General features: G+C 28.0%; 1 protein-coding gene across 1 annotated transcript in view; it reads left to right on the forward strand.

Annotated features, from left to right (window-relative positions):
• The first annotated feature begins 892 nt into the window (after positions 1 to 892).
• Positions 893 to 14,389, forward strand: part of LOC129963668 (G-protein coupled receptor 52-like) — a 67,348-nt gene continuing 53,851 nt past the window's right edge. The window contains exon 1 of the mRNA XM_056078165.1: positions 893 to 1,173. The gene's annotated coding sequence lies outside the window, so the exon portion shown is untranslated. The remainder of the gene's footprint in view (positions 1,174 to 14,389) is intronic.

Consider the following 14,389-nt stretch of genomic DNA (forward strand, 5'->3'; position numbering starts at 1 on the left):
AATTTCCATCGCAAACTACTCCATTAAGCAAGAAAGGATTATTCTAACCACTGAGGAACCGTCATCATTGCAAAAGTTCAGGGCTGCATGATAGATACTCCAAAACCTTCCAATAGAATCCTTGCATTATGTTCATGCAGCCTCATGCCTCAACATGAATGGCTCTTATGCTAAAAAATAAATTGGCAATACTTTCATCTCATAATGTTATGCATTACCTTTTTGAAATATTGCATTCAAAATTAGGCATTTCTAATTGATACCCTCTCATAAAAGGACTTAAAATGTGTCAAAACAAAAGATTTTTTTTTCACATTTGGTATGAGACGTTTCGTTCTTTGAGATTAGTGTATGTTAATTTCATGCAAATATATCTACTACCACCACTTTACTTTCAAAAGTAAATACCAATATGTTTCAAGGTCAATATGTTCAATTGTCAGAAGCTACTTGAAAAGAAAAGGGATAAAAACCGTTATCAAGATACTAAATATAAATAAGCATCCAGGTATCTAAAAATATCTCTAAAAACCTCAATGCCTTCAAAAACCATTAGAAATCCATTCAATTGTATCCTCATCAACTCAAAAAAAAAAAAAACCTAGATATTCTTTAAAGAATAAATGTATCTTCTCTTTTCTTCCGGATTTTTCACGGGACAGGGGCTTTCGGTGCTTCTGCACCCACTCCCGGTAGTAACCGAATCGAAAAGAGCCATCTTAGGCCCACGCTAGGAAAAATGAGCCCCGGTTCCCATGGCAACGAATTCCAGATCCGCCTTCCCGCCCGATGACGTCGGAGGCAGACCACGTGCGCAACAGCACTCGCTTCCCCCCACCCCCACTTTCCCTCGCCATCCCTAAGTTCCCCGGGAACCCACAGGAGTCTTGCCTGGAGAGCCACGTATGAAGCCATTCAAAAGGACAGTGTATCCACAAGGACATTCCCGCTAGAGAAGTTTTATGTCCCCGTTGTCCTGTTTGTTGTCTCCATGAAATCCTCCCTTCCCTCAAAATCTTCGGTCTAGGGGAAGAAGTCCCCCTATGACGTCACATCCGATTTGACAATGGCGTGAGAACGATTTGCGGAGAATAAAATAGATGCTTTTACCACCTTCGCCTTCATATCTCCGGCGAGGGTGATGTCTCCCCTTCCAAGCTGAGCCGTTCACAGGTGAGTTTACCACCCTCACTTCACCCTTAGATAATGGTCGTTCTTTGTTCTTTTCTGTTCTTTAAAGAGTTTGATTCGGCAGGTGTTTTTTTGAAACGTTCCTGGAAATGTAAACACTGAATGACGCTTTTTAAAGTGTTTGATTTCATTAGTTCTGATAAAGACGATAGGTTTGGTGGGCAACAAGTTTGTAGCAGATGGTCATCTAGTGCGTGGGAGGATGTATTTGGAAGATTGTGTAATCATTTTTTTTGACAATATTTAAAGAAACTCTTGTTTTGTTTTCATAAAACTATCCAAAGTGGAGAGGAAAAAAAATAAATTCCAAAAAATATTTATCAAGATGATTGAATTAATTTCCTAATTCAGATGACAATGAATTTATGTTTCTATAAAATGGATTGTATTATAAAGCCTTGAATTAATTGAAAAATAATTTGGTTGTCATCATATTTAATGTAAAGCTTTGACACTCAATCCATATTAAAAATAACACGTAAAAAATAAATTTCTGAAAATTTTGGGAATTTTTTTTGTCAGTGCTTTAATAATTTTTGCAATCATGTATTTAGTACCATTTTTTTCAGTGTCTCGATTCTTCTGAAATATTAAAATCTACATGTTTTAAAATGAATTTAAACTAAATTTTTTTTATATTAACAGAGATTTCCTTGATATTTAGAGCATAATAAATTTTAAACTGTTAATTACATATATTAAATTTTTGGATATTATGTCTTCCTTTATTTTTTCACGAAATATAGAATATTTAGTTAGAAAAAAGGGCCAAAACGTCTTCTGAGAGAATTTTTTTAAACTTTTTATGATTTTTCAATTTGTTTAAAACTAATTTTTAACGTTAAATTTAGATAGATTTTTTATTTGAAAAATTAATTTTTAATTCATTAAAAAATTCTTTATTAGAATCATGAATTTGAAATTATTCATGCCTAATAATTGTAACGACCTGAAGTAGTAAAACTTTGATTTTCTTATTTTTTTATTACTTTTTATAGCATATAATATTTGTAACATTTTCTTTCAGTAGAAATTTTGAAGCTGAATATATAAATTTTTAAATTTTTATCATCTAATAAAAAAGACCTTATCTTTTCAGGATTTTAAAATTTCAAAGATTTGACTATGTTTATATCAGATTGAGAGATTATCAATTTTTGTTTTTATTACATTAATAATAAGGTTATGTTAACTTTCTTAGAAGCTTTCTTGACGGACTGAAACATTTAATGCCATTTTACGCTTCAAAATTTTAAAAAACTGCTTAGGATAATCCTTTTATATAGAAAAATCTGATGCAAAACCGTAACTTATTAAATGGGTTTTATTATCACCTTGAGGAAAAATTATTGAAGCATACTATAATATGATATAAATAATGACTATTGAAATCTATCTTTTAAACAAATATTTATTTTTGCGCAATGCAAAAGAAAAGGAAAAATTTTCAATTATTTACGACATAGTGCCAAACATATGGCAAAACCAAACTTTTCACAAAAGAATTGGGTACAGGAAGTAAGATTATTGGGCCTTTCTTTCTACAGTTTGTTGCTTGATTAGGGCTTCATTTAATTTTAGTATTCGCTCATTAAAATTTTGCACTTCCCTTTCTCTAGTATATCTTGAATAAAGCTTTTACCGTTATGCTAAAAATCTTTCGAAAAGTTAAATTTGTTCAAAATCTGTTTTAAAATCATAAAACCACTAAATCTTAAAAGTTCTGGTTTCAGGTTAACAAGGCCACATTTTAGAATGATCATTTTGGAATATTTATATGAATTTTGTTCATAATTTTTTTTGCTGTTGAAAGAAGTCTGTTTGTAAAGAAAGATGAATGAGAAATTGCTTCATTTCTGAATCTGAAAATTTGGAAATGAAACTTTTTTGTAATATTCTTAATTTTAGAGTAATAAAAGTAATATTAAGGAATATTAACGAATTATGAAACGAAACTGGAAAAATCAATGTTATTTTTTTGAATAAACTGATAAATTAAAAATTTCTTTTCGACAATTTTTCAAAGTTATCTTAGTTAAGTACTCTCCTTACACTTAATCATAAAAATAAGGTATACACATTCTTAAAGAACTGGAAATTCCTGATATTTCAAAATTGATTGATTTACTATCATTCACGCAATGCCCCTGGATCATTTATTTTTCCTCAATCAGATTGTTGATGTAATGAAAACAAATGTACAGATTTTAAAGTTGAAATAACGGGAAATGTGGTCTACAAAAGAGCTTCTCTGCAATCTTTTTGGAGCATCATATTTTAGGGGGAAAATATCACGACCTCAGATTTATAAAATAAATAATGTATTAATTTAAGATAAGTATAAGGAATTAAAGTTAATTTCTACCATTTCGCAACTTTTAACTAAACTGTGTTGCCAATATGAAGTTTTGGAATAAATCTTTTGTTCAAATATGTAAGAATATGAAAGAAAAAAACTTAATTAAAGTTTTTTTATACCAATATTTTCTACATAAAATATACCAATATTTTCTACATAAAAATAAGACTTCTTTTGATATTTTGTGGTTGCTAGAACAATTTCTTTGATGCAAAATTATAAATAATATCGTATTTAGTCAGATGTTGGAAAATGAAATAAACAAAGTGAATATTGACGAAATTAAACAGAAAAAATAAATCACATTGATAGAATTATTAATAGATTTAGTTGGATTATTTTATTCCATTTGATTTTTTTTTTTGGTTTAATTACTAATTTTGAGGAGATTTTAGGAAAATTGCTGGATCAGTTGTCTTTAACGTATTCGTTAAAGGCATTCATTATGAACTTCTGCTACTCAGACAAAAACACAGTGTTTACACAGCTGGCATAATAATGCGGATGACCTTCGACTTGAGACAAACGAATGCATTCTCTGACAAAGGGAAAAATAGCAGAGAGCAAGTAGTGGAGAAATAGATGGGGATGAATGGAACACGGTTGTAATAAATAAGATTGAGCTAGCGTCTCCTAATTTATTAAAACTGACTACTCCATTGTCATATCATTCTTGTTTCTCAGCGATTTCTCTTAAAGCCGAGAAATAGTAAATTCATGTATTTGAGCACATTAAAAAAACTACAGTTTAATTAAATTATATGCTTTACGTCATATGTAGACATAATGATTTGTAAAAAATAAGGAAAAAATTAATGAAATTAATTTTTTTCAAACCTTTACGTTGTTTTTTTCCCTATATTTACTGACACATCACCAAATGAAATTCTTGGTGCATTTGGCTAATTCTATTAGGTAGTTATATTTCTATCTAGTCAACTATCGTAAACCAAAGATCCATGATTAAAGAGAAGTATGATTTTTAAAAGAGCCATAATTCATTGTTTCAAACTCAAGATAAAACTTGTAAATGTCATTACCCATTCAATTTATTAGCATAAATAAATTATTGATATTCTTTTTTAATCCTATTTTGTAGAGATATTTGTATTTAGTCAATATTCAAGGCCAAGGATGCATAATTAAAGAGTAGTGTGTCAGCTTCTTTTGGTCCAAACGAATTAAGTGTATCTAGGTTTATAAAGGAGTCAACATGCACGCTTTCAAATTCAAAATTGTTATTATCCATATAGACAGCGCATAAACATGAAATATTCTGGTAACAGACAAGAGATAATAATAGCCTTGAGGCTTAGCACTCTGATTCGATGGTTGAATGTTCGAGTGAATGGCAGGTGAACGTCATATCTACTACGCAATAAAGAGCCGAAAGTCAGTGTATAGCTTAATTGGGCGAATAAATTTACAATTATTGCGTCGGGTTTTTTTTTTTTCATCAATAGCTCAAACATTTGTTGTTTATCATAAAAAGCAATAAGGCTATTATAATTCTTTAAACAAATAAACCGGCGATATTGGAGAATATATTTGTTCTAGATACTACCAATGCCAATTAATGCATAAATAATTCATGATTCCTCAACATTTCCTGCATTATTAGATTCTATGACACATTTTAGTACATGTTAACGCTGAAATCTATCTGATGAAATTTATCATAAAACCGAGTTTAATGTACAATTATAAAATTCATCATTTAACATTAATCCATGACGCTTTAAAATTTTGTAAGTCTTAATAACTTTAAAATAAAAGTCTTAATTGAAAGACTTTTTATATCAGAAGGCAATAATTCTGCTATATTTATTTTGTAAAATTTTGTGAAGCCAAAGTGATGTTATTTTAAAATTTTTGATAAAAGAACGCTATTGTAATTTAATTATTACTATACTTTTACATATGCTTTAAGCGCATATATACATTTCTAAGAAATGAATTATTTTTTCAAACGATTGGCATTTTAATAAATTTATATATTTATGTTCAAATTGTTTTAACACGTCTTATTTCGAAGTCAGATTTAAGTTTGCTTTTGTTGCTTTTGACATTTTTAAATGAATGTCTATATTTCAAAAAAAGTTTAAAAGATGAGGAGGAAAAGTTAAAAAAAATTATTAACACACTGAGTTTATTTATTTGTATCTTCTTATGGGAATTTTAAGTAAATAATCAATAAAAGATGTGTTTGTAATTTCAATCTGGATGCTTGTTTTTTCTGATTTTTTTGTGTGCAAATGAGAAACATGCTAATGCTTAAATTCTTAAATAAAAAAGATCAATTATGAAGAATATAACTTATGGATTCTTTTAGTAATTATTATTTTTATAGAGGTAGAAAGTTATATAAGTTGTTTGTGAGTATTCTTTTACTGAAGATAGTTCTGAAGAATACTTCTGAATCTTTTTTACTTTATTTATTCAATGATTTTATTAAGTAATTAATCGTTATGAAACTTTTGTTTATATTTGACCGGTTTTAAATATGTGAGTTGATTTACGATTATTTTCTCTTCTCTGTTACATTCAGATATATCTTTATTTCGTCTTATTATTTGAAAAAAAAAAACTTTTTTTTTAAGTCGCTATTTACTTAAAAGGAACTTTAATCGTCGTTTCCAGTTTTCATTTTTTAAAATTTGCTGCAATTCTAATAAATTTTAACCATTGAATCTTTATTTTACATCTGTTTGTTTAAGCTAATGCGTATTCTGAACAAAAAATCTATTTTACCAGTCAAATGCTTTCTTTCCTAGTACTGATGCAACTGAAAAGTTGTAGACAAAATCTCTTTTTTTAAAGATTATTTATAAAAGCAAAACCAGACAGTTGCTTATATCCACTATTGCGTATCAGTTATGTCTTAGTTTAGCAAAAGTATACAAAAGTATATTTATATTCATTGCATAAATGTAAATAAGTTAGGCCAGTTATTCTTAGATCAGGCTTTTCAAAATTTCGGAAACTCAAGTTTTTCCTTAAATCAAGAGTTTTCTTATTTATTTAATTTTTTATGAAACCTTTTATTGTAATTAGATAATAATAATTAACATGAATATTGTTTATGCGTTATGCGCATAAAATAATCATGCAACACTTCATCAGGAAATAAGTAGATGATTAAAATTTTTATTTCATTCCTTTATTTTTATTTCCATTATGTACTGAGACAAGGAACATAGGATTTTTTTGTCTTCATAGAAATATTTTTTTTACAACGCCTTTTAGATAGTTAATATTCTGAGATAGAAAACATAATAGCTTCTTGTTTTTTGTTTTATTTTTATTAATGCCTAAAATGATTCTTCAGCAGTTGTAATTCTGCTATGCATGGATCAGAAGTTAGCTGGTAAGAGTCTTTTTAGAAGCCAAAACTAGAAAATATTAAAAAAAAATGTTTTATTTTCAATCGCAATGTTAAAAAAAGTTAGAGGATATTTCACAATAATTATGAAAAGTTTGAAAAAATGAAGCATGCACTTTTTTTTAATATTAGAAATAGAACTTCAGGAAAGCAAACGATAAATCAAAGAAAGTCGTTCAGTACCTATGCATATGTCTATCAAAATACTTGTCACGTCATTTATTGAAATGAAAAGTTTTCCTGGTACAAAAATGGAGTAGATTGCCACAAGAACTTTTGGACAATCTAATCATATTTCTGTTCCATCGCTATGAGTGTGTTCTAGCAATATTCGGTGAACATACACCATACTGAACAGTCAATGAATTACATTTTCGTCCAGTTTGAAATGCACCGGTTCGTTTACCTATTCCCCTTTACCTATATGTTATTTTCCACTCAATCATAATTGCTGTTCATTATGTGAAGTAATTTTCAACAGACATTTCTTAATTGATATTGTATACAGCTATATTGCATCCCCTTGCAGTGTATTTTACAAAGTCACTCTTTTAATGAACTGGTCAGTTTAGTTTCACTTTTCAATACAATTTTTAGCTAAAGCACAAGTTAACGGTTTAATTTTAAATATTAATTTGAAGTTAATTTTTTAGCGTGATTCATACACTAAATTAATATTCTTTTATTTGTTTATTTATGATGATTTATTGCTTTTCAATTACTACTCTTCACGGTTGTATTTAGTTTTATTGTAGCAGATGTTAGACTTTTATAAATTTATATATGTATATGAAACGTTAATATATTTGGCACAGAAATATATGAATGTAATAATTTGCCAATAAATAATTTTATTATTTATTATTATATTTATTATTTAAAGGCAAAAATCAAATGTAGACATATTGCCATATGAACGATTAAACTAATTGAATATTTTTGAATTAAACTCTTTGAATGTTTATTGAAATCTTCTCTTAACTAATTAACGTAACTGCTAAATATCATTAAAAATGCTCGCAAGAAGATTCACCTTGTCTCCGAAACCTCCATTCGGTCAAAGAATAGAAGATAGCAGAAAAATGCGTCAAAGTTTAATAGTGAGGGAAAATAGATTTAACCGTCATCAGATAGGTAATCGCTATGATTTCAAAAAATTATTATTTCACAGAAATGATTTTTCCACAATTACCTTTTAAGGATATAAATCTCATTTCCGTATATTAGTTTTTTTCATTGTTAGTTTTTTTTGAAAGTTAATTTCATTTAAGTCAGAAGCAACATTTTTAATGTTGCTGTGAAATTTCACCTCATCCATCAACTTTTAATCGCATATTTTGTCAGTGTTAAAATTAAGAATAAAAAAAAAATGTGTTTTTTTTTGCATATTAACCGCAAAGTATCCTTTTCATTTCCGCTTTTATTTCATAGTACAAGAGCATTTAATCTTCATTTGAAGTAGTTTATATAAAACAAATTCTTTCTTTTTTTCAATTCATGATTTTCAGTCTTATAAAAAAAATAAGTGAAGTTTTAAACAATTAATTCCATTCTAGTAATTTAACAGCCTAAAATGTCAATAATCTGGACGAAGTCTCTCTTCTCCAAAGGCGTTTGATACCATAAAACTATGGTGAAGTATTAAATTAAATGGAAACTTGATTAATTATAGTTGACAAAGTATGCGTATCATCATAATAATTTATAATTCATAGAATTTGCATTTTTTAAAAAGTTAATAATCTGGCAACTAGTCTAAAACATCTTTTTAATCTGTTTGATTGTAGCCCTTCTCGGTCCAACGGCATTCAGCAACGTTTTAATCTATTTGATTGTAGCCCTTCTTGGTCCAACGGCATTCAGCAACTTTTTAATCTATTTGATTGTAGCCCTTCTCGGTCCAACGGCATTCAGCAACTTTTTAATCTATTTGATTGTAGCCCTTCTCGGTCCAACGGCATTCAGCAACTTTTTAATCTATTTGATTGTAGCCCTTCTTGGTCCAACGGCATTCAGCAACTTTTTAATCTATTTGATTGTAGCCCTTCTTGGTCTAACGGCATTCAGCAACTTTTTAATCTATTTGATTGTAGCCCTTCTCGGTCCAACGGCATTCAGCAACTTTTTAATCGTAAATCTGCCGCTGCTTGTACATTACTATATGAGTGAATGATTTTCTCTGACTTGCCTGTTGCTTTCTTGATTGTTTGTTTAACATAAAAAAATATTTTTATCGCTTCATAATTCTATTTGAAATATACCCTATTTTTTTAATAATGTATTATCCATAATGAAAACAAAATGCTAATGCATTAAACCATTACAGTTCTCATGTAATTCATTAGAATTGAACTAAAGTCATTAAAATTTCTTTAAATATTTATAAATTTTAATGTATATATTATACTTTTAAGGAAGATCGATGTGTTTTTGTGGAGAATAAAACCAAAGATTAGTTTCTTATAACTGGAAGTTGGAGCTTTCTTGAATTTTCCTCCAAGTACATCGCATTTGTAGTTCAGTTTCCTTATAAGTATCTTCAAGAAAAGAATAATTTCTCTTGCATTGTAGCTAGGCATAATTCTACCTCGGTTTTTATCGAGAAGTTGTATTGATAAGTATTTTGATGAGAGATTTTTTTTATCATGAATTTTTGAATAGATTTGGGTAGATGTTCTAAAAACTGAAATAAGGACCACTATTAATCATAATAGTGGCAATCATCTCTTTAGTCAAAGAGGCATATTCTACTGATCAACTCTTAGCACAAACGTGATTAAATGCCGGTAGTTTTTTCATTAAATGTGACTGAATTCAAAAAGAATAATTGCAAAAATGTTATAAAAGCTTAATTTTTAAATTACGACATAAAACGAATTGAAAAAGAGTTTATGAAAGAAAAATACATCAATTAAATCCAGAAGTGTTTTGGGGAAAAATTAGAAGCAATACAATTTCTATAGGCTTGAAAGGGGTGGAAAAAAATATTCTAGTTTAGAAATTTATAAAATGATTTGCTCCAAATTTTGTGAATAAATAAAATATTACTTAGTTTCTGAATCAAGAAATAGTCTATATTTCTTTAAATGCAGAAATTCTTCTGATAAATTACACGAAATTTTTATTGTTTTCGTATTATGAAGTATTGAAACAGCTGTGAATTCATTTTAAATGAACAGATTTCCAATTTTGTAGTTCAAGGACTGCTGAATATATTGAGGAAAAAAATTACACCAAATTTGAACCAAAAATATGAATTAGATTTTAATTTATGCCATTTAACAAAAAAAAATCTCAATATTTAGAATTGAGAAAATATTATGTAAAGATGTAAATTAACAACAAAAATGCAAATTATGCAAGTATAAAAATGGATGGGATTTTCAAAAATAAATAAATAAAATGAATGTAGAAACAAAATTCAAACAATTTTATATAAAAAAAAACTATTGAGATGATAAAAATATTAATAAAAAATCGATATTTTTGCAACTGTAGACTTTTTGATTCAGTCACTTATCTTAAATTCTTTTAATTACCCAAAGTAATTGTAGTATATCCAATGTAATAAACATAAAGTAACAGTCTATTTGATTCAACAGAAAAAAGAAGTGTGAAAAACCATAATTCTAAGAGTTAATATTTCACTTAAGATTTTGTGCACATCTTTAAATTGGTAAGTCTTTATTTCGAGTATTTTTCCTTCTTTTAATCATCAAAAACCTAATAAGTTCGTCTATGTGGGAAAAAAAGAAATTAAATTGCCAGTGAATACACTTTTCCTTTAATGTTTGCAAATATATTTTCCAATATGAGTTCGATACGTCTGACTGAACAGACCAAGAAACTGTACTTACCGCTTTTTTTTTCTTTTTTTTTTTGATAATGATCTACCTTTTTTTTTATTTGCTTAGCCAAAAGCGAAAAAAAAAATGCTAAAAATTTTTCTCAAAAAAATTCTGTTTTTCAAATTGGAAAATCAATAAAAGGGAGATTACATTTCTCACATCGATTCTTGAGAAAAAAAATGTATTCATCTGTTTTTTTATAGAATTCTATTACGTTTCTTGGAATTAATGCTTTCTTTTTAAATTTTTATTCTGTGATGGCCTAGTCGTTGATTCATTATCAGATTCTTGGTGTTTCGGATGTCTGGAAAAGCTGATTAAATATTATTGGATGGGGATTTTAGTAACATTATTCCAAAATTAAGTTTCAACGAAATATTTTTAGAATTCAATGATATATTTTTTTTCTTACAATTATTTATAGACCTCGAATATATATTTTTTAGAACAATATTCTAAAATTAGGTTTCAACAAAATATTTTTAGAATTCACTACAATATTTTTTCTTACATTTATTTATTGACTTCAAATATAATTTAAAAAATATTTTTCTAAAATTAGGTTTCAAAAATATTTTTAGAATTCCTTAGAATATTTTTTCTTACAGTTATTTATAGACTATGAATGTATTTTTTCAGAACATTATTCTAAAATTCGGTTTCAAACAATATTTTTAAAAATCATTAGAACATTTTTTCTTAGAATTATTTATAGACTTTGAATATATTTTTTAGAATTTTGTTATATTTAAAAAATTAATAACCTCTTTTTTTTTGTAAAGGACTATCTATCAAATTATTGGGATTTTGGATCTCTAAAAAGAATTATTGAACATCACTGGATGATGGAAAATGGTTAAAATTAGTTTAATAACAATATTGTAAATTTAATTTTCAAGAGGGAAAAAAAAATATTCTCCTAATACATTTTGTAGTATAGAAGAAAATATTACAATCGTCAAAAGAATTAGAACTTGAGATTTTGACGAATCTCCATGTTTCAGACTTCCCTGATTTCAAAGAACACATTTTTGGCACAATGTCTGTTTGTCCAACTGTTTAGCGATCTTTCGCGGACACAATATCACAAAAACGCTTTGATCTAGACGATGTAAATGTGATTTATATTATATTTGTAGGTTTCAATTAAATTTTGAAGAGAGTCCATGTAGAGACATTCTGTCTGTCTGGCTGTATGATTAGACAAGGTAAGAAAACTTAAAGAGCTAATTAGGTAAAACTTAATACACAGATTTATAATTTAAAAGGCAGATTCTTGTCAAATTTTGAATCAAATCTTTCAAAAAACCACTCTGTGCTTTCTCATACATGTAAACGCGATGATTCATAATTGCATTAACATAAATCAGTGCACTTCGGTATATGATCTTGTAATTCCATGTCAAAATTTGGTTACTATGAATTGGGAAAAAAGGGTTCGAAAAATATATATTCGTTTGTTAGTTTGTTTAATTAGTAAGTGAACTAGTTTAGTTAGTTTAATAGTTAGAATATTAAATTCCCGCCAAAAATTTCTATTTCGTTACTATTGTTCGTCAATGTCATACAAGGCATTCACAGCTTTATCCATGGTCCACAATTTTAATATGGAGAGGCTGAAATGACCTATACTGGTGATTATGCGAGAAAGTTTCGTGGGGACCACTCCAGAAGGTTATCGAATGTTTTTCAAGATAATTTGCAGAAAGATATAGAAGAAGAACATTACATTAATACAGAACCTATCTAATTTTTCATTCTTTGGGCTAGAATGGCTAATAAAAGTAATTCCTTATCAATACAGTAAAATAGTTAATTATTTGTCAACTGATACGGCAGGCTATAAAGTGATTAAGCAAAATTATTAAAATCACCCCACCCCCTCATAGTTTTTATAATTTTTTACAGACTTTTAATGTTTTTTCGAATTATATTATACTACTTACTGAGTTAAAAAATAATTATTTTGTGAACGGACATAATTCATCATCAGATTCTAGGGGCTTCAATTCTCTGAAGTATTGTTTAAGTGAATGGAAAAGACGAGAACTGATTCTTTTTGGAATTCTTTTGCGTGAAACTAATATATTACGTGAAATGATATCAATCACTAATACATTCCTCCTCATTTCCACAAATAGTATATGTGTATACTAAAATATAAATTATCCATTTCTAAAATTAAATTTTTTAATGACCGATATATATGCAAAGGTTAGAAAACAAAAATTTATTATTCTAAAATCAAATATCAAAATTGATATTTGATTGAATTGATTTTTTTCAACTGTTTTCAGAAGATAATTTCATAAAAATTGATCTACATAAAGTTAAAACACTGAAATAATCGCCATTGTTGGCGAGTATTATTTGTTGGCGAATAATTTGGTAATGTCAATCAATTTCAAAGAACTATATTTTATCACAAAGAAGATACAATATAATTTTAACGATATCCTATATTTTAATTATGTTATTTCAAATCATGCTTGAGAAATAATCATAAAGCATTCTAAATGATTAGCTATACTTAAAAATGGCGAAATTAAGAGTCGATGAACATTGGCGATGCTTATTTAGTTCAGAAACTTCGGTCTATACACAAAAATGCTTTACACCATGATTTCGTTCATTTTGACTGGATCCTTTTATGAATGATTTTTCAATACTTTCATTCGGAAAGAATAATTTGTTTAGATTTTCGTCTATTTTGATTGATAATTAAAATTGCTGGTCTTAAAATAATCTTTACCTTCTCATATACTAGTATAGAGAAAGTATAGCCATTGTGAAAAACTTCGAACTCGAGAATTTGACAAATCTCCACGTTTTAGACGTTTAAAACACAAATTCGATCTTTGGATACTATTAATGCATTCCAGGGACTAATCGCCAAATATCTCCTCAAGGATGAGATAGATTCAGTAAAAATGCTAAATTTACGCCAAAAGTAAATATTTCTTAATTATTGTACGCCATTGCCAGATAAGGTGTTCCCTGGCATGACAAGTTTATTAGAAAGTATGCGAGAAAATTTTGAGGAGACCTATGTCGCTGATTTCGTATCACCTGATTCCGAAAGAAAAACATTATCTCTTTTTCCATCGAGGTAAGCATTTATGCAATTCGAACTTGTGAACTGTTTCCAAATGACGATTAACAAATTCTGCCAACAACAAATAAACTTTGTGTCCACATAAATATTTTATATTACATAAATATAATTTTCTTTAAATCACAATAGAATAAGTTACATTTTCATTGTCATCCAAAAATAAACATATCCCAAAAGGTACAGTATCACTTAGATGAAACATAAAAATATAAGTGAAACTCTCAATAGCAATATTTTCAAAATTTAATATTTTCATAAACTGTTTCTTTCAACCATGTTCAATGCCACTTGAGATCTACGAAAAATAACCTTATCTCACGACATAACAGAAAAGAATACTACAGGAGCACCATTATTACCGAAGAAAAATAGCGTTAATAAAGTATCCTTCGAAACAATTCCAGCTTCTATTAAGGCGCAAGAGGCATCGGTAACATAAAGTAACAAATATACCCCAAATATCCGGGTTTTGTTTCCTTACATATTGAATATCG

The sequence above is a fragment of the Argiope bruennichi genome, chromosome 3, assembly GCF_947563725.1.
Source record: "Argiope bruennichi chromosome 3, qqArgBrue1.1, whole genome shotgun sequence".
Classification (NCBI taxonomy): Eukaryota; Metazoa; Arthropoda; class Arachnida; order Araneae; family Araneidae; genus Argiope; species Argiope bruennichi.